This window comes from Barbus barbus (assembly GCF_936440315.1).
Source record: "Barbus barbus genome assembly, chromosome: 29".
In the NCBI taxonomy this organism is placed as follows: domain Eukaryota; kingdom Metazoa; phylum Chordata; class Actinopteri; order Cypriniformes; family Cyprinidae; genus Barbus; species Barbus barbus.
In genome coordinates, this window is record NC_136757.1 from 2741343 (window position 1) to 2764086 (window position 22744).

General features: G+C 38.0%; 1 protein-coding gene across 3 annotated transcripts in view; it reads right to left on the bottom strand.

Annotated features, from left to right (window-relative positions):
- Positions 1-22744, bottom strand: part of LOC306849574 (guanine nucleotide-binding protein G(I)/G(S)/G(T) subunit beta-1) — a 50781-nt gene that overhangs the window by 20915 nt on the left and 7122 nt on the right. Inside the window, exon 1 of one of the 3 annotated variants that reach the window (XM_079384711.1) lies at positions 1388-1809. The exons of 1 other annotated variant lie outside the window; for it this stretch is intronic. The gene's annotated coding sequence lies outside the window, so the exon portion shown is untranslated. Of the gene's footprint in view, positions 1-837; positions 991-1387; positions 1810-22744 lie in introns of those variants that run through there. One more of the 3 variants, XM_079384712.1, reaches the window with a different exon arrangement.

The window sequence follows — 22744 nt, forward strand, 5'->3', positions numbered from 1 at the left end:
GTGTGTGTGTTCACGGTGTGTGTGTGTGTGTTCACTGCTGTGTGTGTGCACTATGGATGGGTTAAATGCAGAGCACAAATTCCGAGTATGAGTCACCATACTTGGCAGTATGTCACTTCACTTTCACTTTACTTTAATAAATATGTCTGTATAGGCTAGCATCGATTAGGTGTACTGTACAATGATCATAATGTAAGACAAGCACATTGCATGGTTAAAGGACTCATTTTTAGCAACACTCAATATGGGATTTGACTGTTTGAATTAGAGATGAAGTAGGCCATTTCAAATGGATTACATATAAAGACTTTCCCTAGTGTGAACTGACAAATAGCATGCAAAAACCGCTTAACATTTGAGTTGGTGTGAACAGGCCTTATAAACAACTGCGCTCTGACAGAAACCCACATGGAAAACCACTTTCTGTTAATCGCTTAAACGGTGAAAGTAAAACGGTGTTCACGTCCAGTTTTGAAAAAAATGCTTTTTGAAAAACAAAACACTGGAATAAGTTGCATTCACATACAGGGTCAATGTGAACATCACGACAAATTGAATGTGATATGTATTTGTCCATTACGGGCATTAATGGAAGTTTAAGACTGGTTTCATGATCTTTTCTCATCGCTGACTTGTCAGTATGAGTGTTTTACTAGTGTCTCATTTAAACAACAAACAACATCAGAGTTAGTAGGCTATGTGAATCAGTTCTAACTCTGCTCCAAAAACTAAACATATTCAACCTAATTGGCATATATTTTTTCTCTTCATATAGGGACAATGCCCTGCCCTACCCATTTAAACAATTAAAAAAGCCGTAACAAAAACATACCATACCCCTTCTGTACTTCACCAAAATAAATAAATCCAGAGGTAAAAGCTTGAATTACATGGGTCAAGAGTTGGTTCGGTGATCAGAGAGAGCAGAGGAAAGTACGAATGGACACAGACATGGACCTCGTCCCATTCTCAATGTCACTCCTGTAATCCAGGGACACAGTTGATTCAGCGCGTCCGCACAAATCCGGTTAACACCAAATCTGCTGATGAACTCTCCTGCTGACCCAAATCCATTGCTGACACTTTCACTCACATTGCACGCCAAAATGAACAAGAACATGAAATCTGACCAACTTTAGAAACTAGTGTGAATCTTTGAGTGATCCTGCTGCATGGACACACTCCAACAAACACTACAGTAGTAATATCTTGTCTAATTCAGCACAACTAGTCCTACTCACACACAACGTCCACCTGAAGACAAAAAGCCATCAAAATCCTATGCTGCCAAAAAAGTACACTATTAAAGTCACAGTTCCTTTCTGGACCTCAAATTACCATTCCCTCAGGTGTGCCGTCTTATTTCTAGAGGAAAGTAAAGCCTTACCTGGATTCTGTATTCCCAGACACAGCTCCTGTGCCTCCAATGGCCAAAGACCTTCTGAATGGATCTACACTGGATAAACACCTCACCAGAACGACAGCTGCTGATTGGCTGGCTCCATGTTTAGACACAGAGGTTTAAGCCGCACATAATCCAGCTGATAAAGTGTCATGTTAATATTGCTAATACAGGGTCAGCGGCCGCATCAATATACGGCTTTACCTTCACCTCAACAACACTGCTCACTCTAAAACTACACGCATTCTAGGGCTACCCTCTAGGGGCCGACCGATTATCGGCGCCGATATTAAGCATTTTTATGATTATCAGTATTTTCAAAGCCGATGTGCCTATAAAATTATTTAATTTTGAAACGCGCAATTTGGCTCTGATGCAGCCTGTCGGAACCCACCACTCTGTGGCCTAGAGCAGTCTCCGCCCACCGCGCATCTGATTTGTTGGGAGTCATGAGTCCGACCAATCAACGTGGAAGACTAAAGGCACTCTCACACCGAAAGCTTGCTAACTGGTGCTGCTTCATCACACATCAATTGTCTCTCAAAGGGAGCAGCAGATGTTGCTCAAGTTGCAATAAATCACAATCCACTACACTGAAGTTGCAAAACACCTCAATATTATCCATTTATGGTTTCCACGATGGGGAAAATGGGGACGGAATCGCGGAATCCAGTCATATAAATGGAATTTACGGTCTAACGCGGAGTGACGGAATTTGTCAAAGTTTGGATGAATTAATCAAAAGTTGGTCAGTACACTTAATCGACTCGCGATATGGACTATCTGTAAACATTAAGCAGCAAAAAGATGTGCGGTTTTGATTACCACACAAACACACACTGAAGTGTGCAACGCTCGCAGTGCTTTCCGCATCTGCCGTCTCACTAAATGAGGACATAAATACATGAACAACATCCCCAGAACTGCTCTGAGAGTTACTTCATGAGCATTTGATCTTTTCATTTGAGGAAAACGATCGTCATATCATACAAAGGCTACAGAAACTTAAGAGGTCCTCATGGCAACCCGTCAAAATAAAACTTCGGCTTATCTAATAATATTACAACAATTATTACAACTTTTGTTTAAAATAATAAAATCACACAATAAGCTATTTCTTCCATGTTTTAATTTGAATAGTAAACCCATTTGTTTGCCAAATGTAGAATTTAACTCTCAATTGATTAAAAGATAAATTAAATTAATGTTTTATGCCTTCATTTGCACTGCACTGTAAATTAAAACTAATTGAAATTACTGTCACATAGGCCACAAATCCACAGTCAGACCGATTGTGTACAAATGGAGGAAATTCAAGACCACGGTTCCCTCCCAAAGAAGTGGTCGACCAACAAAGATCACTCCAAAGCAGAACGTGTAATAGTCTGTAAGGTTGCAAAAGTTCCCAGTGTAACTTCTAAGCAACTGAAGGCCTTTCTCACATTGGCTAATGTTAATGTTCATGAGCCCACCACCAGGAGAACACTGAGCAACCATGGTGTGCATGGCAGAGTTGCAAGAAGAAAGCCACTGTTCTCTAAAAAGAAAATTGCTTGCTAAAGATCATGTGGACAAGCCAGAGGACTATTGGAGAAAGGTTTAATGGATGGACGAAACCAAAATAGAAACTTATTGGTTTAAATGAGAATCTATTTTGTTCGGAGAAAAGAACACACTGTATTCCAGCTTAAGAATCTTATCCCATCTGTGAAACATGGTGGTGGAAGTATCATGGCTTGGGCCTGTTTTGCTGCATCTTGGCCAGGACAGCCTGCCATCATTGATGGAACAATGAATTCTGAATTATAAATTCTAAAAGGAAAACGTTAGGACATCTGTTTAAGAACAGAGTCTCAAGAGAACGTGGGTCATACAGTAAGACAACAACCCCAAGCACAAAGAATGGTAATTTTTTTGGAATGGCTAAGTCAAAGTCCAGACCTTAATCCAATTAAAATGTTGTGGAAGGACCTAAGCAAGCAGTTCATTGGAGGAAACCCACCAACATCACAGAGTTTACGTGGAATGGGCTAAAACTCCTACATGTTATTGTGCAGGACTGATCAGCATTTACAAGACATTTTACCTTCAGTTACTGCAGCATACTGAAAGCAAAGATTCACATACTTTTGCAACGCACAGATATGCAACACTGGATCATTTTTCAGATATGCAACACTGGATCATTTTTCAGATATGTAACACTGGATCATTTTTCAGATATGTAACACTGGACCATTTTTTCAGACATGTAACACTGGATCATTTTTCAGATATGTAACACTGGACCATTTTTCAGACATGTAACACTGGACCATTTTTCAGACATGTAACACTGGATCATTTTTCAGATATGTAACACTGGATCATTTTTCAGACATGTAACACTGGACCATTTTTCAGACATGTAACACTGGATCATTTTTCAGATATGTAACACTGGATCATTTTTCAGACATGTAACACTGGATAATTTTTCAGATATGTAACACTGGATCATTTTTCAGACATGTAACACTGGATCATTTTTCAGACATGTAACACTGGATCATTTTTCAGACATGTAACACTGGATCATTTTTCAGATATGTAACACTGGATCATTTTTCTCAATAAATAAATGAAAACGAAAATATTTTTCACTTGTTTGATTCGGTTCTCTATCTACTTTCAGGACTTGTATGAAAATCTGATGATGTTTTGGGTCATATTTATGCAGAACTATAGTTTAATTTAATTTGTTACACTTTTAGTAAATGTCTGTTTAATATTGTAAGTTTCATTATTTAAATTAATTAGACATGCTTTTTGATTAATAACATTTAATTCAACCATTAAAACGGAGTGTAGAAAAATTTAACAACTTAAAAACGGGGAAAAAAAATTAATCTGGAAAAAAAAAATGGATTTCATAGGGCCTTACTGATGAATGATGATGTGGCTGTATATTTAGCTAATTTGCTTATTAAAGTCAATTCACATTTAAAAAAGTGAGATGAACAGGTGTTAGATAAAAGTACTTTTGTGTGAAATCACAGAATAAAGCCTAAAACACCGAGGACTGTACAGTGTTTTTCTCTGGACACTGAAGGGTGGACTTAGGTAGAGGACAGGAAGGAAATCCGACTGGAAGAGATTCCTGTAGAGATGGCTAATGCACGGAAACATTAAGCAGGACCTCATCATTTTACAGCATATTAGCCTGAAGACCACATGAAATGAATTGACAAGCAGAGTCTTCTTTCCTATGCTGACGTATTTCCTGTTGATAAAGGTAGTTTGTGTAGATTTTATGGAAGGATTTTTTTTTTTTTATAATCAATAGGCTTTGTTTTAGAGATTCAGGACCCCAGACTGCTCACAATACACACAGTTTCAAAGCAGCTTTAAAAGAAATTCATACGGTTAAAGTCCATATGCGTACACATATTAATGCCTTATACCCACACTTATCAGTTTAAAGGGGTCATCGGATGCAAAATTCACTTTTCAAGTAGCTTGAACATAAATGTGTGTTGGAAGTGTGTACACACATCCATCCTATAATGATAAAAATCCACCCAGTTTTTTTTTTTTAATTCCCATTTTAAAATCCCCTCTCTCAAATCAGGCTGTTCTGAGATTCCTGTCAGAATGACATAGTTCTGTGCAGACCGCTCCCACGAGAGTTGATTGACAAGACCGTCTTACCTTAGATCCGTCCTGAGTGAGCTGAGAGCTGTCCGCCATTGCGTCAACTCCGGTGCAGGGGAAGACCAGATGTCTCCGATTAAGCGATTGAAGTGTTTAGCTTTAAAGTGAATACGCCAATCTCCGATCTACCTAAATGCGTCTATGTTTGCACGAATCATTCGTGATCAGTTTCATCTACAGAAGAAGTGAGTATAAAGTTTATGAATCTTTGCAAATCACCTTTCCTAATAATATACTAGTAAGCCAGTTTCGTGGCTGAAGTTTAGTATGCTCCATATATATATATATATACACATATGTGCTGCGATTTTGGAACAGTCTGTGAATCTTTGAGTGCGTTGACTGTGCGCGTCTACAAGAGCAAGTTATACGCTCGTATATCTTTGAACACTCATTGATTATTACGGTGAATGCGAGATGGCTGACGCGTCAATGTATCTGGAGCGGTCGAATAGGGAATCTACACATATCTATGGTCTGCTCGTCACTCCATGGAAGAGAGGGGTGGAGTCAGCAGAGCTCACGAGCATTTAAAGAAACATGGACTAGATGCGTGCTGAAGACAGAGTTGATTTTGACAGGTTTAAAAAGGTGTTTTTTACACTACCATTGAGAATTTTTAACCAAAGTATGTAATAGCTTTTTATTAAGACCCTAAAGAATCATATCAACTTGAGTAAAATGGGCATCCAATGACCCCTTTAAGAAAGAAAAAGAACAAAATGTCTCCGTAAAACTTGATAAAGCGGAGTCATCCTGGAAATGATGCTAGCGTGTCCGCATAGGCCACAGCTAAATCGGTGCAGTACAGGAGGTGAGCAGGGCACTGCTCTGCGTCTATTACATGCTGCCCTGTTTCTGCTGGGGTTTAATCATTTAGGACCCCCTCCCTTCAGACTAGCTGCCCCACAGCCACAAGCACGAGCTGCAGGCCGTTAACTCCTTCCTGCCTGAACCGGAGCGCTCTACACTGCAGCAGATAAAATCTGTTCGTCTCAATCTCTGACAGCAGTCATGCATCACATCATAACTGAACCTGATCACGGTCTCTGTGGATGTGTGCTTGGCTCCGATCAGCAAAGATTAGTGCTCAGGCCTGAAAGTGGTGTTGAATTGATGTGAATGACGGCGTAAGTTAAAAGCAGTGTGGTCAGACCAGACTGTTCATGCTGTGACATTTCTGAATGGAAATGTTGATTCGGGACACTGTAAACTTCTAAACTGAACATGAGCTTCAACTTAGAGGCTTCACAAATGCACATCATATACAAATCAGAATTGGGTATCAAGACCTGCAGTGTAAACGAGGCCTATGTGCGATAGATTCTATTTACACTATGTAAAAATAGCAGTATTTTCTGCTATTTATACTAATTATTGCAAATAGTGGCACATATCTGCACCTCAGTATTGTAGTACATTATAAAACAGTATGCAATAATAATGTATTGAGTGTAAATTATAATTATTATCAGAATTATTAAATGGATGCTGCCTTCCCGATACTTTATTTAAACTTTGATTATTTCCTTAATTTTTATTGAAAATAAATGCCTTTTCTGATGTGATAAGCGATGTGAAAAGTAGGGTTATTCTGATTCCAATACTAGTATCGGAAATTCCACCGATACCACAAAACATTCTGGCATCAGTATCGGCGAGTACTTGAACCCATATACCGATCCGATACCATTTTCTTAAACAAGACCTAGTTATGCCCGCTAGCTGTGCTTAACGCTCCAAATCGGAAATCAATTCTTCGCTGCTCAGAATGCAAACACAGGAAGTTGACTAAATGATGTCTAATATCAGCCACTGGCTAATGAATGCTCAGATTTTAAATCGCCAGTGTGTGAGTTGGAGGCTATGTATAAGTTTAGCACAGATGTATTTTCACTCGCTGAACACTCTGAGCGCTTCAGAGTTTCACTCTCCGTCAAGCAATCTGTGCTATTTTTCAGATCATCTGAATCGATGTGCAGCGCACCTGTATTTGTCGTACCGTAAGCTCTAGTGTGAAGCGCACGACTCGCTGTTGCTTTGCTTTTTTCTCACACGCAAAGAGAGAGAGAGTCTTACATGTAATGTAGCACGTCAATTCTGCATGGTATGTAAATGATATTCTTTGTTGTATTTTCTGTCAAAATAACGGAGTTGCTTTGGAAATCTTCAGCTTTTAAGAACTGCCGGGTTCTCCGGTAGTGGGCGGGACTAATGCGCAAACGACAATCTCATTGGCTGGCTCTCACTTATTATCGTCCCCGTTTTGATTTCAGCAAATCAGTTCGAGCCATTGCAGACAACGTGATAGCGGCTGAGAGGATTACGTTTGGTTCTGAAGGGAACGCGCCCTCGATCTACCTAAATGCGTCTATGTTTGCGCGAATCATTCGTGATCCAGCTTCACCTCCAGAAGAAGTGAGTACAAGGTTTTTTAAATGAATCTTTGCAAATCGCCTTTCCTAATAATGTGCTAATTAGCAAGTTTCACATGAATGCGGCTAAAGTAAACAGTCCCTCAGAGAGTGGCTCGGAAGAGAGGGGCGGAGTCAGCAGAGCTCATTAACATTTAAAGGAGAATGACACAATACCGCTTGCTCTGACAAGAGCTGTTTTTGACAGGGTAAAAAGGGTGTTTTTTTACAATACCAATGAAAAATTAACCAAACTATGTTACAGACTTTTCATTAAGACCCTAAAGAATAATATCAACTTGTGGAAAATAGGCATTATGTGACTCCTTTAAAATAAATCGCGATCAGGCAGAAGCTGCTATTGTCATGCGTATCTTTCTGTGAAGCACGGTTCTGTGATCAGCAGTATATCTCCATCCGAAGGCCAGAGGGCGCTCTCGCACGGAAACCCCAAATATGCCCCACAGAAGAAATCCAGGAGATGATCACTGCAGCTGAATAAACAAAAGATTTCACTGCTTTCATTGATTCAAACTGACTAATAAACACACGACTACGACAATATATGGTTTATCTGAGTTAGTCTTATTATAAATTTTATTATAATAAAGTATTTAATAATGCAATGCTAATTGACACAGCCTTTATCACTGCTTAGAATACTATGAAATATTCATTGAATGCCCATTTTCCACAAGTTGATGATTATTTAGGGTCTTAATGAAAAGTCTATACCAGGGCTCCTCAAATCTTACCCTGGAGGGCCAATCCACTGCAGAGTTTAGCTCCAACCCTGATCAAACTCATCTGTCTGTGATTTTCTAATGATCCTGAAGACACTGATTAGCATACTCAGGTGTGTTTGATTAGGGTTACAGCTAAACTCTGCAGGAACGTGGATCTCGTGGGCCAGATTTGAGGATCCCTGGCTTATACCATACTTTGGTTAAAATATATCAATGGTAGTGTAAAAACACCTTTTTTTACCATGTCAAAATCAGCTTTCAGCAAGCTATTCTAGTCCATGTCACTTTAAATGCTAATGAGCTCTGCTGACCCCACCCCTCTCTTCTGTGGTGTGACGAGCAGATCGTTTACTTTAACCGTGAAACTGGCTAACAAGCACATTTTTAGGAAAGGCGATTTGCAATGATTTGTAAAAAAACCCTTATACTCACTTCTTCTGTAGATGAATGATTTGCGCGAACAAACGCATTTAGGCAGATCGGGGATTGGCGCGTTCCCTTCAAAATGAAAGTAACGTTAATCCTCTACGTCTTCAGCGGCTCAGGTGTCAGGAGTAAATGACAACTGCTATATTCATTACTACATCCAACAACATCCGTCATCTCACAGAAGGATTTATTTCAAACACTCGCCAGACGTTATGCAGTCAGTTTGGAGTAAAAACATTGCATTAAATGTCATTTTCACCTGCTTTCAGATGGAGCAGCATTTACTACACAGAGCTGTAGTTCAATGACAAACAGCTTTCATAAATCAGACAATAATATGAACGTGATTTTGTGTAGTTTGTCAGTGATCTACGGCTCTGTGTAGTTAATGCTGCTCCATCTGAAAGCAGGTGATGGAGATTTACTACTAATCACAGAACCAGCTTTACTGACGAGATGCGCATGACTGTTGCATTCAATTAATCGTGCAGCCCTATTTAACAGCATAATTTAATTTTTCCCCGATCATTGAATATTTCTGCATTGAAATTGTTATATTTAATACATTAAATCTCATATAATTTTTAATGCAACTGTAACTGCAATATAAATGCCTTGATGTCACTTGCGAGTTGCATTAAACAGTGAGTAAATACATCTAAAAGCCACTTCAGCTGCAGTTTCTGTGCCACCTTGATTGGAAACAACCCAATATGTATTATTCTAAATTATTATAATGTTTAAATAAATTTAACATTTATACATTTAAAATGAAGAATTTCACAAAGAAGAATAAGAAAACATTGCCCTCATCAGGGTAAAATGCACCACAGAAAATCAAATTAAGGGGGCAAGTATCGGTTGTAATGGGACAGTTAACGTCTGTGGTTGATCTAAAGGCGCTCCTAGATGTTTCTCAAGCGTTCCTCAATGCGTCCCGGAAGATTGTGCCGCTGTCTGTGCTGCTAGTGATCACGGCCGCCCTAGTGAAGGGAGCTGTGTGCACGGCAGGAGAAAGCGCGTCGACTAACATGCGTCTGCACAGAGCGAGCGCCGTGACGCAACGCCACAAAAATAGATATGTGCTCCAATTATCAACAGAGCTGTCTACTCTCAAAGCGTTTATAATGTGACCGCATCGCTCGCACTGCAGAACGGGTTTACAACTTTCACTGCCGGAGAAATCAGATTCATTCACTAAATATTTGGCAGTTCAAGTCATTTCAGCAATTCAAAAGATTTATGTTTTTAATCGAAGTCGTACTGCGTCGACACTGAAAAGTAGAGCACTTGCAGTAAATCCACTTCAAACTGTGTGCGCTCCATGCAGATCTGGGTCTGTTTTCACATCAAATGACAGTGAAAACTAACAACTGTGCACAAACGTCACCGATTCCTAAACCACTGCATCCAAAGAAAGCTTTTTAAAGTTTGAAATGTTGTAATAGGGTAGATATGTAATATCATTTTGTTCAGAAGAGTGAATGCATGTTCCTCCTACCTTGCACCAGACAAAGTTTGGCCTGTACTTTTATTTTTCTTTATTATCCTTTTTATTGAGCGATTTTAAACTCTGCTTTAAACCGTGGAAAATAAGTTGTTTTGTTGTTGTTTTTTTAGAATAAAGTGTTTATATATTGTTACCCCTTTTTGTCCCACATCATAGACTACACAGATACACTCACTATATTTGTTTTCATAGCTTTGCATTTACACTTTTTATCCGATTAATGAGAGAAAAGCATTCACTGCAGATGGATATTTGTAGGCCGGTGCATCGATAGGCAGACAGATATGGCACGGCAGTGGCGTCACATGACTCAGAGTCAGCTGAGAGCATGTGTTACAAACAGGAAATGGAGGGTGGGGTGAGCTGCAAAACTAGAACAAAAGACACTCACACAGACATGCAAACACTCACTGCTGCTCACACACATATTCAGACGCCCAAAGACACGGCTGATTACGGTTATATGCTCACCTCCGAGTGTTTTATTCACTTGGGTAACACACTGAATTAAAAACCCTCCTCAAGGGATTTGTGCGATATAATTTGCTAACTTCGATTAAATGTTTTTTTTTTCAACATCAATCTACACTCCTTAAAGTCACAATATTTTAAGTGTCTTTAACAACTATATAGTAACATGTAAATTAATAATTTGACCGAGATGGTAAGGGGTAAAAACGTGAGAACATTGCGCGGATCAGACACGGAATATCTTTTAAATATAAAAAGGTAATAATAATAATAATAATAATAAGGTATTTTTCGCAAAAAAATAAAATAAATCAAGATTGAATATATTTAGTAAAAACCCCATGTTATAAAAGATGAAGTGCTATGTAGATTGGCTGATCAGGGGACAATGCTGACCTAAAATGCTAAATGTTTGCCCTCTCTCTCTTTACCGTTCCCACATCTCAAATATGACCCTTTTTAGACAGTTTTAGAATGAAAGAATAAAGAAAATACAATGCAAAACTTATTGAAATAACCAGTTCTTATTTACCCTTGAAAAACAGAAAAACACTTTCTCACTGGATCGAAGCAAATCTCATACTTTCTCAAAAACGTAAGTTGTCACTGAAAGGTGAGGAGTTTGCATCTATGAATTGAGCATGTGTTCATGCATATTGTTTTTAGACCACCAAACTAACATTACCAGAGTCCCATCTCAATGGCAGCAAAAGTTTAGCAATTTTTATTCAAAATGTATGACTCGTATACATTTCATAGCAGCTATGTTGTACATGTGTTATTCTATTGTAATTTAAGTTCAACTCTGTGATAGTATTTATTGGCCATCTGCAAAACAAAGAGCGCATCTTGAGATATTACTAATTGGTCAATGAGGCAAAAATCGGATCCAGTGTTGATGGAAATGACGACAGTTATTGATTAACAATGGTTGAATACTTTTTTCTTTTTTTTAACCTTTAAAATACTAATGTACCAAACATGAGCATTCTTATATAGTTTACAGTATTAGTTCGGCCATAATTAAATAAATAAATAATACAAGTGCATTCCCAATTATAATTTGTACTAGCTATTCTTGGGCAGAATTTATGTTGGGCATTTGTATCACTGATAAATGGCTTTTAATCCTTGTCATTTACTTTTCACAAATAAAAAAAGCATATTTTAAAAGTATTTTTATGAGAAAATCTTTGAAAATGGATGGAAGAAGTTAAGGTCATTATGTATTGGCAAGCAGCCCAAGCCACAACACCACAAAACACAGCTTGTGTACATCACTGTAAGGGCCAAAGTTGTGCTCGTTTCAGAGCAACATCCAAAAGTAAAACAGGCATCTGATGACAAAGGTTCAAATGAGATGATTTCACCTCAGCTCTCTGAACGCACGTCCACTGGACACTACACGAGCCAAACACACACACACACAGGTCTTTGTGTCCGTCTGAAGTGATGAAGTGTATGAAGCATTGAGAGTGTCCAGCAAATAAATGCACACAATGAACAGGCCTGAGTGCTTTGTGTGAGTTTTTTGACAGCATGTGCCTGCAGCCATTCGCTGAGCACAAAGCATGCAATATTTAACAGCACTCTACCCCCCCACAGACACACTCCAGCAGCAGCAGCACATGCAGCGAACAGACGGACAATGCAGGAGGAAGAGGACAGAAATGAAGGATCTAGAAGATGTCTTAAAAGCCTGATTCTTTGACTCCATTCTGCGCTTTCAGACAAACATAAGCGTCATCACTTAGCCTCAATCCTCAAGTTAAAGCTACACACAAGTTACCAACTACACAACCACATAAACCACAGCAAGCTAATAACTGAAGGCTGTGAATGAGGGTTTATTTAGAAGGGAAGGATGGACATCAGAGGCCGGACGACACACAGTTTTCCTGCGCCATCTATTTATAAGCTGGCGTTTTAGAGGATGTGCAGTGCTGAGCTGGTACATAAAAAGGGCCCAATGCAATGCACCAAAATACTTATTTTTTGCCAATACTGAGTGCACACTAATAAACTGACACAAATGCTGATGTGTGACTAGCTTTGGCTTGCTAGATTTGATTGATGAGTATATCTTAATGTATTGATTTCCTATAGATCATGTCAGTAGGTCAGGTGTGTGCCTTCTCCGTCAAAACAACTGAAAACACTGACCGTCTTCCATTGAATTGTTTTCATCATGAAGTCACCATATGGGATTTTTTTTTTAATTTACATTGATATTGTTCCTTATTGTAAGATATTTGTGCATATAAAAACATAAGATCATTTAAAAAATAAAGATTGCATTTTAATATTGCATTTAAACAAGTCTTTAAATATTGCCAGCTTTGATGAGTTCAGCTGTTAGATGCACGGTTTAGGGCATTAAGTATGAATCTGCTTATTTTGCACATTTTATTAGGTTGAAAATATTTTTCAAATTGATTCCTTTTCAGATTTTCAATTTCTAATTATAGTAAAATGAACTAATTTCATTGCAGAAAATGTATTGTGTTATTTTCTGTATTTAATTCTACATATCGGTCACTTGGCTTTCTAAGATATCAACATCAGCTATCAAAAAAATCTGTTTATGTCATCCACAAATATTGAATTATATTTTAATGCAGAGCCAAAACAGAAATATCAAAATGTGAAATCACTCAGATGGAAAACATGCATATTACTCAGTACTGGTTTGTACACTTTTTCTTGTGTTTTTTTTGAGCAGAGGAGAGGGTCAACAGTGAACTCAAGACGGTTTGATCGCACAGCATCCGTTTCCTCTTTTAGTTCAAGGCTAAATCTTTTGCCCACTGAACATGGGCAGCACTATTGTAGCTTTAACACAATCCCCAATCAGAACAGCAGAGATCTAGTCATAATATGCATTCATTCAGAGATGAAGCCTTCAATCACAAAGTTGTCAAAAGGCTCTGACAGTTAGCGTAGTGCTTGGACATTTGTGATGCATGTTTGAGCTGGATCTGAAGGGAAGTGCACTTGTATAAGTATGTAGGTCACATGATGTACCGAAAGAGATTCTGGTGAATTCACTTGTGGTTGAGCAGAATGACATGGGAAGAATCGTTGAGCCAGCATGTCCATTAACGGGCCATTAAAGACTACTAACACAAGTCTGGTCTATTTTAAGCCATCACAGTGACCACAGTAACATAAGAAAACACATAAAATGCTATGATGAAAACGGCATGACAGAGCAGTGGCAGATTTTTCTTTACAAAGCTTCTTGCTGCTGGTACAGTATGGTTCAGATCTGTACACTTGACACGCAAATATTTTCACTGATTTCACAATTAAACAATAAAACTATAAGCTTTATCTTTAGCAACAAACTTGTTTTAGAACATACACATGCATAATATTTCTTTATGAAACAAATCATTGATGTCTTCTTTTTCGATAAAAGTTAGAAACTAAAAGCTTAAAGGGGACCTAACACACAGTTTCACCCAAACTCATGTTAGTCTTGAGTATCTATAGAGTAGTACTGCATCCTTCATATCTCCAAAAACTCTTTAGTTTTATCATATTAATAAAAGAAAGATACAGCTTTACGATTCTCTCCAGAAAAAGCCGAGCTCCTGGAGGCGTGCCGTGTGGGCGGAGCTAAAGAGTGACGAGCACTTGCGCCGATCGCTTCGCTTACCGTCTGCAGTTCTGAATCAGTTTTATAGCTGGGACTGCTCCATCTTTCAGTATCAAACGATGTGCAAATCCAGCGTCGAACTGGGCCTGGTTTATAAAACGTTCGTCAACAAAACACTTGAGAAATTCTGCTGCTGCCCAGAAAAAACAAACTGTATCCACTGTTCATGTAACGCTGGGTTCTTTTGGGAAGCTGAACAAGGTTATCTTTCCCTCACAACCAAAAACACACTTCTTTAGAGACATTCTTCCCAAGCGAGTTCCGTGCAGTGCTGCTGAATGAAACGCGTTGAGCGCGCTCTCGTTCCGCTCTGGTCGATGCATGCACACGTTCTTCCGGGAGAAATGCCCATATAAGGAGTTCCACCGTCATTTACATCAGCAAGAACCACGATCGAAAAAAACTCTCCGAAACTTGTCCGAACCCGGAAGTGAGAGTTTTGGCACAGAAATACTCTGTTATACGTCCAAATAGTTTTTTGAAACTTTGTCCATGCTTAGCATGAGAATCCAAGTCTTTAACCGTATAAACAACTCAATGTGTGAAACAGCACTGTACCCCCCTTTAAGGCTTTGGCAACTATTAAAATTCATAAACATTTCTGCTGGAAAATGATGAGAAAGGGTTTCAAACATTATTTTACAATGCTCAGCATTATGCTTCCAAGAGTTGATTACCTTTATAGTTTATATAATTTTACAAAACATATAATCACATGTATATGATTTTTGTCATTTTTTCCTTTCGATTACTCAAGGCTCAGTAAAACACTTCATCGATTAACTGAGGAGCTGGGGCTATGCACATTGCCGTGAAATGACAATGGAACTTGCTAGCATGTCAATTACCTCATCCAAATGCATCCTATGAGATTAATCAGATAAATACACAACATAAACGTAATATTATGAATTATATCCATCTACTCAAAATGACACAAATGCACAAGTAAACTAAGTTCACCCAAAAATGAAAATTGTCATTAATTACTCACCCTCATGACCTTCGTTCATCTTCAGAACACAAATTAAGATATTTTTGATGAAATCCGAGAGCTTTCTGACCCTCCACAGACAGCAAGGGAACTTCCACGATCAAGACCCAGAAACGCAACAAGGACATTGTTAAAATAGTCCATGTGACATCAGTGGTTCAACCGTAATTTTATGAAGCTACGAGAATACTTTTTGTGCGCAAAGAAAATAGAAATAACAACTTTATTCCACAATTTCTTCTCTTCCAGGTCAGCCTCTGCCGCCATTCAAGTACCATGACACATGAGTAATTAATGACAGAATACACATTTTTGGGTGAACTTTCCTTTTAACCAAACACATTCTTTTATAAGATTAATCCGTTACATACAACATAAACCTAAAACTACAACTTATATCTGCACAGTTTTGTTTTATTTAACTGGTTTGCACTCTATCTATTCTGCCATGTGCCTTATGCCACTTTATCTATCTCTTTCTTTATTTTTCTACAATGTCCTCATTTGTATATCTGTATAGTTGTATGTACATATGTTTAAACTGTATTATCTGTATTTGAACGTCTACTGTCAGTGTTTAATGTTAACTGTATGCACCAGGGGTCTGAGAGTAACGCAATTTCAGTTCTCTGTATGTATGTGCCGTACATGTGGAAGAATTGACAATAAAGCTGACTTGACGACTAAATGCAAACATTAACTAAACCATGCTAGTCAGAATGTATCATTCCGGTGTGGATGCGCACGACACACATACACAAGGAATTTATAATATACTCTCTAATACAACATTGTTTTTTTACAATTATTCTAATTCTATTAATTTAATTATCAAGTGATTTCAGTCATCACTGAGTGCTTTCAAAGCCATACTTTCACTTTGGTTCTTCTGGTCTGGACGGCATGCTGTCCCATCGCCAACTAATCAGACCAAATGATCATCGCTTTCATGTTCGAGTACTCAAGTGAGTGAGTGTCTGTGCCCATCCCTAGTATAATGGCGCTTTTCCACTGCATGGTACAGCACGGTACGCGGAATTAAATCGTTTTTCAGGAGTCACGACGCAACTGCTGTCACATGGATTATTTTAACGATGTCCTTGCTACATTTCTGAGCCTTGATCGTGTGAGGATCCTTGCTGTCTATGGAGGGGCAGAGAGCTCTCAGATTTCATCAAAAATATCCTAATTTGTGTTCTGAAGATGAACGGAGGTCTCACGGGTTTGAAACGACATGAGGGTGAAAAATTAATGACAGAATTTTCATTTTGGGGTGAACTATCCCTTTAAAGCAGGGATACTCAAGTTCAGAGGCCAAACTGGCCACATTTAAACTACATACGATGTGAAGGGCCACAAATTACAATTTACACAATTACAAGTTACAGACTAAGACAATATTTGCAGATTTACTGATTTAGAAATACAGTTTATTACTTATCTAAGTCTTGCTTGTCCTTGTCCATATTTAAAATAACACTGAGCATGAAAAAATTATATATATATATATATATATATATATATATATATATATAGATAGATAGAGATAGAGATAGAGCTAGAGCTAGAGCTAGAGAGAGAGAGAGAGAGAGAGAGAGAGAGAGAGAGAGAGAGAGAGAGAGAGAGAGAGAAAATCTGGAACAAAAAATTGGATTAAAAGTTTGTTTTGCTATATTGAACAAACTCAAAATGGTAAAACTGAAAACATTCTTGAGCAAACAGTTCACAAAGTACTTTAGAAATAAGTATTATTTTTCTTATTTATATGAACTATATTGTATCAATATTTTATTTTTTAAAATAGATATCACTATTCTCCCACCATGATTCTGAAAAAACAGACAACTAAAAATAACATGTAATTTACTAGAGTTTCTAGAAAAAATTGCTGCAGTCTATATATAGAATACAATATTCAACGAATTGATAAAGTTAAACAAATGATTCATAACTCATAACATGCTCAAAGACTTCACTTGTTTCATTCCTGAATGAATCAGTGTTTTTTGAATGAATCTCATTTTAAGTCACTTGTCTCCACCTGGCAGCATTAGGTTGTAATTGATACAATCTTTATTTGAAGCATCGTCATTTTCAAAAAGGTGATTTATTCCATGTTGATCGCTTCTGTAGACAGCAGTGTTTATATCCGAACTATAAACTTTCATTCCAGTACGAGTCTAGGGCATGCACAAATCTACCCAGAATTCACCTGTGCCTTCAACAATTTACAAAACCGTCAGCCTACACTTCAAAAACCGTTAGTTGTGATGGAGAAATGCGTGGCGGACGCGTCGTGGAGCGGGTTTGCTGCGTGTTGATTTTCCTTTCGGCGCCGGCGTTAACAGATTAGAGCAGCCACACGCCTGCGGAATACGCATGTATCAGGTGCGGTCCAACCACACCACAACCACTGCCCCGCAACAGAATAGAAGTGAAGCCGATTTTTTCCACAGCAGTCACGCAACAAACCCGCTCCTGGTCCACCACACAGGCAGTGTGTCCCAGGCGTAAGACTTCGGTTGAAAACGGCAGCTGTTAGGCATGCAGAGGAATTTTACATTTGAGCGAGTGTGGAGCGATTTCACCGGAGCGGGATGAAATTGTAGGTGAGCAAGGACCGGAATTGAGCGGAGTGGTCTGGAGCGGGGGGAGCAAACACCCACGTGAGCGGGGAGCACAAATTCTCACCGCTCACATGCTCTGTTGAGTACCCCTGCTTTAAAGGGCCTCCTCGATACAGAAACTGTTGAAATTCTGAAGACAGATGTCCCGTGAGCTCAGAGTGATTTCAAATGCATTGTTAAAATAAGGTTTAATTGCCGAATTCCAGGTGAAGATCTAAGCACTATACACCAAAGTTGTCATTGTACCATGAAAATACAGATCTGTGCTGTCATATGAAACATTGTCAAATTTAAGTCTAAGTTCGACACATCACTAAACTACTTAATTTGTATCTGAATATTTGGTAACCTACAACAAACATGTTTTCATACTCAATGACTGAACTTTCATGTCATACCGTATGGATTCATTAACAGTGTACAGTGCATCAAATGCAGTTCATAAGCAGGACAAGAATGCGCTCATTAAACCGCAGTTCACTGTCTTGTAAGATTGCCTTTTGTTCAATTTAAAGTTTGTAATGTGAATTATCTGGAGCTAGCTTAGTTTGGTTCAATCATCAAGACTTGAAGACTTCTGAAATCTCAATTGAAACAACAAATGGGAGGAAAAAAAAACAGGTGTTCACTGTCTCTATAGTGAACAATCACATGAGACAAAGCAAATCATGACAGCTGCTCCGCTTTGCATCAGGTTCAGCCACATTTCTCCTATCGTTCCGTTTAACACTAGCAATGTCAACAGAAAGCAAAGCCTTTATTCCAAATGCAAATTATGCGTTTTCACATGCAAAAGTGTATCAGTGTAGCACCGGCGACTTGTACAACGGTATTGTCCTTCTGTGGTTTACTTTGCTTATTCAAAACAGCATATGAACGTCAGATAACTGACCTGTATTCAAACGACCTGCGAGGAAATGAGCATGATGGCACGGGCCGACGCTGGGCTGCATGAGCACAGCTCCTCTGACAGTAAAGATTTCTTCATTTCATGAAGGGAGTTGGATGTTGGTTCAGTCAGCGCTCTGATTCAGTGAGCTCTGACTGATTCAAAACAGCAACTCTTTTAGAAGAATTTCTAAAAGGACAGTGCATTAAAAATATGTGCTTTCATTAGTGGTTGACCGATATATTGCCAAGGCCGATTTTTCAAATATCGGCATCGGCCGATAAGTTTTTCTGTTTGGCTGATGTGTTCGAGGAGGGACTTTTGTTTTGACAGCGCTGAGAACGGCAGCACCTGAGCACAGCTGAGCACTCCTCATTGTTTTCGGTCACAGTTATTTCTAATACAGATAGAAGTCTGTCTAATAATATAATAGAATGTTAAACAAAAGAATTAAAAAGTATTATAATGATTGCTTTTATGTTATAAGTAACAGAAAGGCAAACATAATACTTTCTCGTTTACCATGAGCATTCAGCAAATACGCATTTATATCATTTAAACAGTTTGAAACAATTGAAAGCGGACAGGAGGAGAGTTCAGCTTCACTGGAGACACCCGATTGACAAACTCATGATTTCAAACTATGCTGTTTTGTTCATTTGCCCACTGCCATATTCATGTCATTTTCACTGTGTGCTGTACGTAAAATGAGTGTTACCTTGACAAAAAATTAATTCCCAATGCACACAAACTTCCCAGAATACTGAGTGCCCTGTTAGTTAGTGTTTACTTCCTTTTTATTTATATATTTTAAAATATTTCTTCATTAGTGAAAGATACTGCAATAGTATTACAGAATCAAGTAGTTGCCATCTTAAGTATGTTTATTTTACACATTTTTCATTTTCCAATTATTTCAAATTTCTTAAATATTAATTAGAATATATAAAAATTATATATTTCAGCTTAATATCGGTCACCCTGCTCTCTAAGATACCAATATCGGCAGTGAAAAAAAACAATAATAAACTCTGCACTTTTTGGGTTGCCTGGAAAAGGCGTGTAAAATAAAGTGCTGCAGCTACACTGCACACGACTGGCCCAGGTCTGAGTGAGTGAGTTTCAGGACAGCTATGGGCCACTGCTGGACTGTGCTGATCACACCTTGTTCCATGATTATGTACACTGATCATTGTGTTCACCAAAAGTAAACACCTGGTTTTGTATTGAACACCATTGCTATGAATGGCTGGCTGACAGATGAGGCTGCAGTCTATGAAAAGGCCAAAACCACTTATGATTAGTGTCAGAACGGGTGGAAAATCACCGTGGTGTGCCACTGCATCCAGTGAAATTACAACTGCTTTCATGGAATTACACAGGTGTATAATCTGTTTGATCAATATATTCACACGACTTTCCCAACCAGCTGGATTACTGGATAAAGACTTTTAAAAAATAATTTCACAGGGATTTTTTTTTATATCATAAAGAGTAATCAAGTAGAGGCTATGGTTTGATGCAGACGTATAACCCTCTAACATCACCAGTCTGTAAACAACACAAGTCATGTGCCATTTCAGGGGTCAGTAAAGCATCTGTCCTGCCCTCATCCAGAATTACACAACGAGATCAACAGGTGTGCATGATAACACACACACACACACACACACACACACATCTGTAATCATTTTAGAAAACATTGTTGTTAAACTAAATTAGGTTACATGCCATTTTAAAGGAGCAGCTCATCACAAAAAATATGCAGCTATCAAGTACTCACCCTTACATCATTCATAATCCATTTCATTTTCTTCTTGTCAAAAACAGACTCAAAACTTATGTATCATTAATCTACATTTAAACTGCATTGTACTAAGTTACACTGGATTTGTGAGAGTTTCTCACTGTATCTAAATAATCTTGGAGTTTGAGTTTATTTAGTAAAAGTCTACGTTTTAATATGGTACAGGTGGTAGACATGCTTTTTGATTACAAACATTTTATTTAACCATTAAAACAGAATCCAGAAAATTAAAAACAGGAAAAATCCAATCTAGAAAAATTTAAAAACGTTAGAAAAAAAAGAATTTTGGGGGAAAATAAAATAAATGCTTTCACAGGGCCCTAACTGAAGTAGCAGAGCTATGGAAGCAGAATAATGACAATAGTTTTTGAAACATAAAGCATGCTGAATCCCACAAGTCGAAAAAAAAAAAGATGCATTGCAATTAACAGTGATTGCACTTTAATAACTTGTATTTCCAGGGCTTGCATTTTTAGCTCCTCAAATTTAACAGTTGTTTATTTAAGATGTGAATATTTCAATTCAAAATATTTCACACACATTTTCATCATTAAACATTCAATAATTCATATTCACCTTCCAGAATATTCATACATCGTATTTTTAAACAGACTGAATATTTTGGAAGTGAATTCTGGAAGGTGAATATGAATTATTGAATGTTTAATGATGAAAATGTGTGTGAAATATTTTGAATTGAAATATTCACATCTTAAATAAACAACTGTTAAATTTGAGGACCTAAAAATGCAAGCCCTGGAAATACAAGGCATTAAAGTGCAAGCACTGTTAATTGCAATGCATCTTTTTTTTCGACTTGTGGAATTCAGCATGCTTTATGTTTCAAAAACTATTGTCATTATTCTGCTTCCATACAGAGCTTGGTACATTGCCAAAGCCAAAATTGTGGTATTGGATAGGGATGCAACAATACCATTTTTTCAGAACCGATCCGATACCGAAAATTCTGAGTATCTGCCGATACCGATCCAATCCGATACCAGCCCAGTTTTTTTCTTTACTTCTGTGTTGACCCGATCGTCACTCTTTTGTGTGTTAAACACAACCTACTACATATAGACAACTTCATTTTAATGAAAAATAAATGAAAAAATATATAATCATAATCTATGAAAAAAAAATACTACTATAAACTAGGTTTGTGGATAAATCAGACAGAACAAGAAAGACTATTAATAATCTTTCATTGTGCAAAAGTATAATACGAAAGGCTCCAATACAGAGCGGCACAAAGCGTTTATGCGCATCCCGTGCAGAAAATGATGCGCTTGAAACAACACAGAGTCACAGCGCGCAGAAGCGCAGCCCTCCAAGTCCACATAGAAAAGTTCAAAGTACACAGGCAAGAGATATTGATGCGAAGTATATTAAATCTGTGCGATACTTTGAGCCTTTTCTTTTAAGTTTTAAAACTCAGTTACTGTACACTCTTGAAGAGAGTTTCATCGTTTTGACTGTAGTAATCGAACGCAACACGCAGTTTGAACGCTGAATGGAGGATGACAAACAGCCGCGGACGGAAAGAAGGGTTTATTTTTACTTTACGCAGTTTATCTCACTTCAATTTTATTTGCTGCAGTGCAAAATAGGATTGTCAAGCAGACAAACTGACACACACTCATGAAAACCTGTAATAAATATTGTTGGCATCTGGCAAACTCAATTTGTATTACAGTCTAATCTAATCCACCTTAATTAAAGGTAAACAGGTATGCACTGCTATGCTAATACAGGTATTTTGAACAATGCAACTTGAACTTGTACAAAAAAAGTTGTGAAGAACCTTCAACAATTGGGGCATTTGAAAGTAAATTACGGTTAAATTAAAATAAAGCATAGTCTTACATCTGAATTAAACACGGAAGGGCTTTCCTGATAACTTTTCGTGATGCCGCCATCTTTATTTTACTAACTTACTGCATGCTGAAGAAGACCCAGCTGACCTCAACAGATAAAAAAAACTAATCATCTAGTGGACTGTTAAGAAACTGATTTTATTATTCTATCAAATAGTATAATAAAATACTTGGCGTCAGTGTATCAATACAGTATTGCTGCGGAAAATATCGCGATACTATGC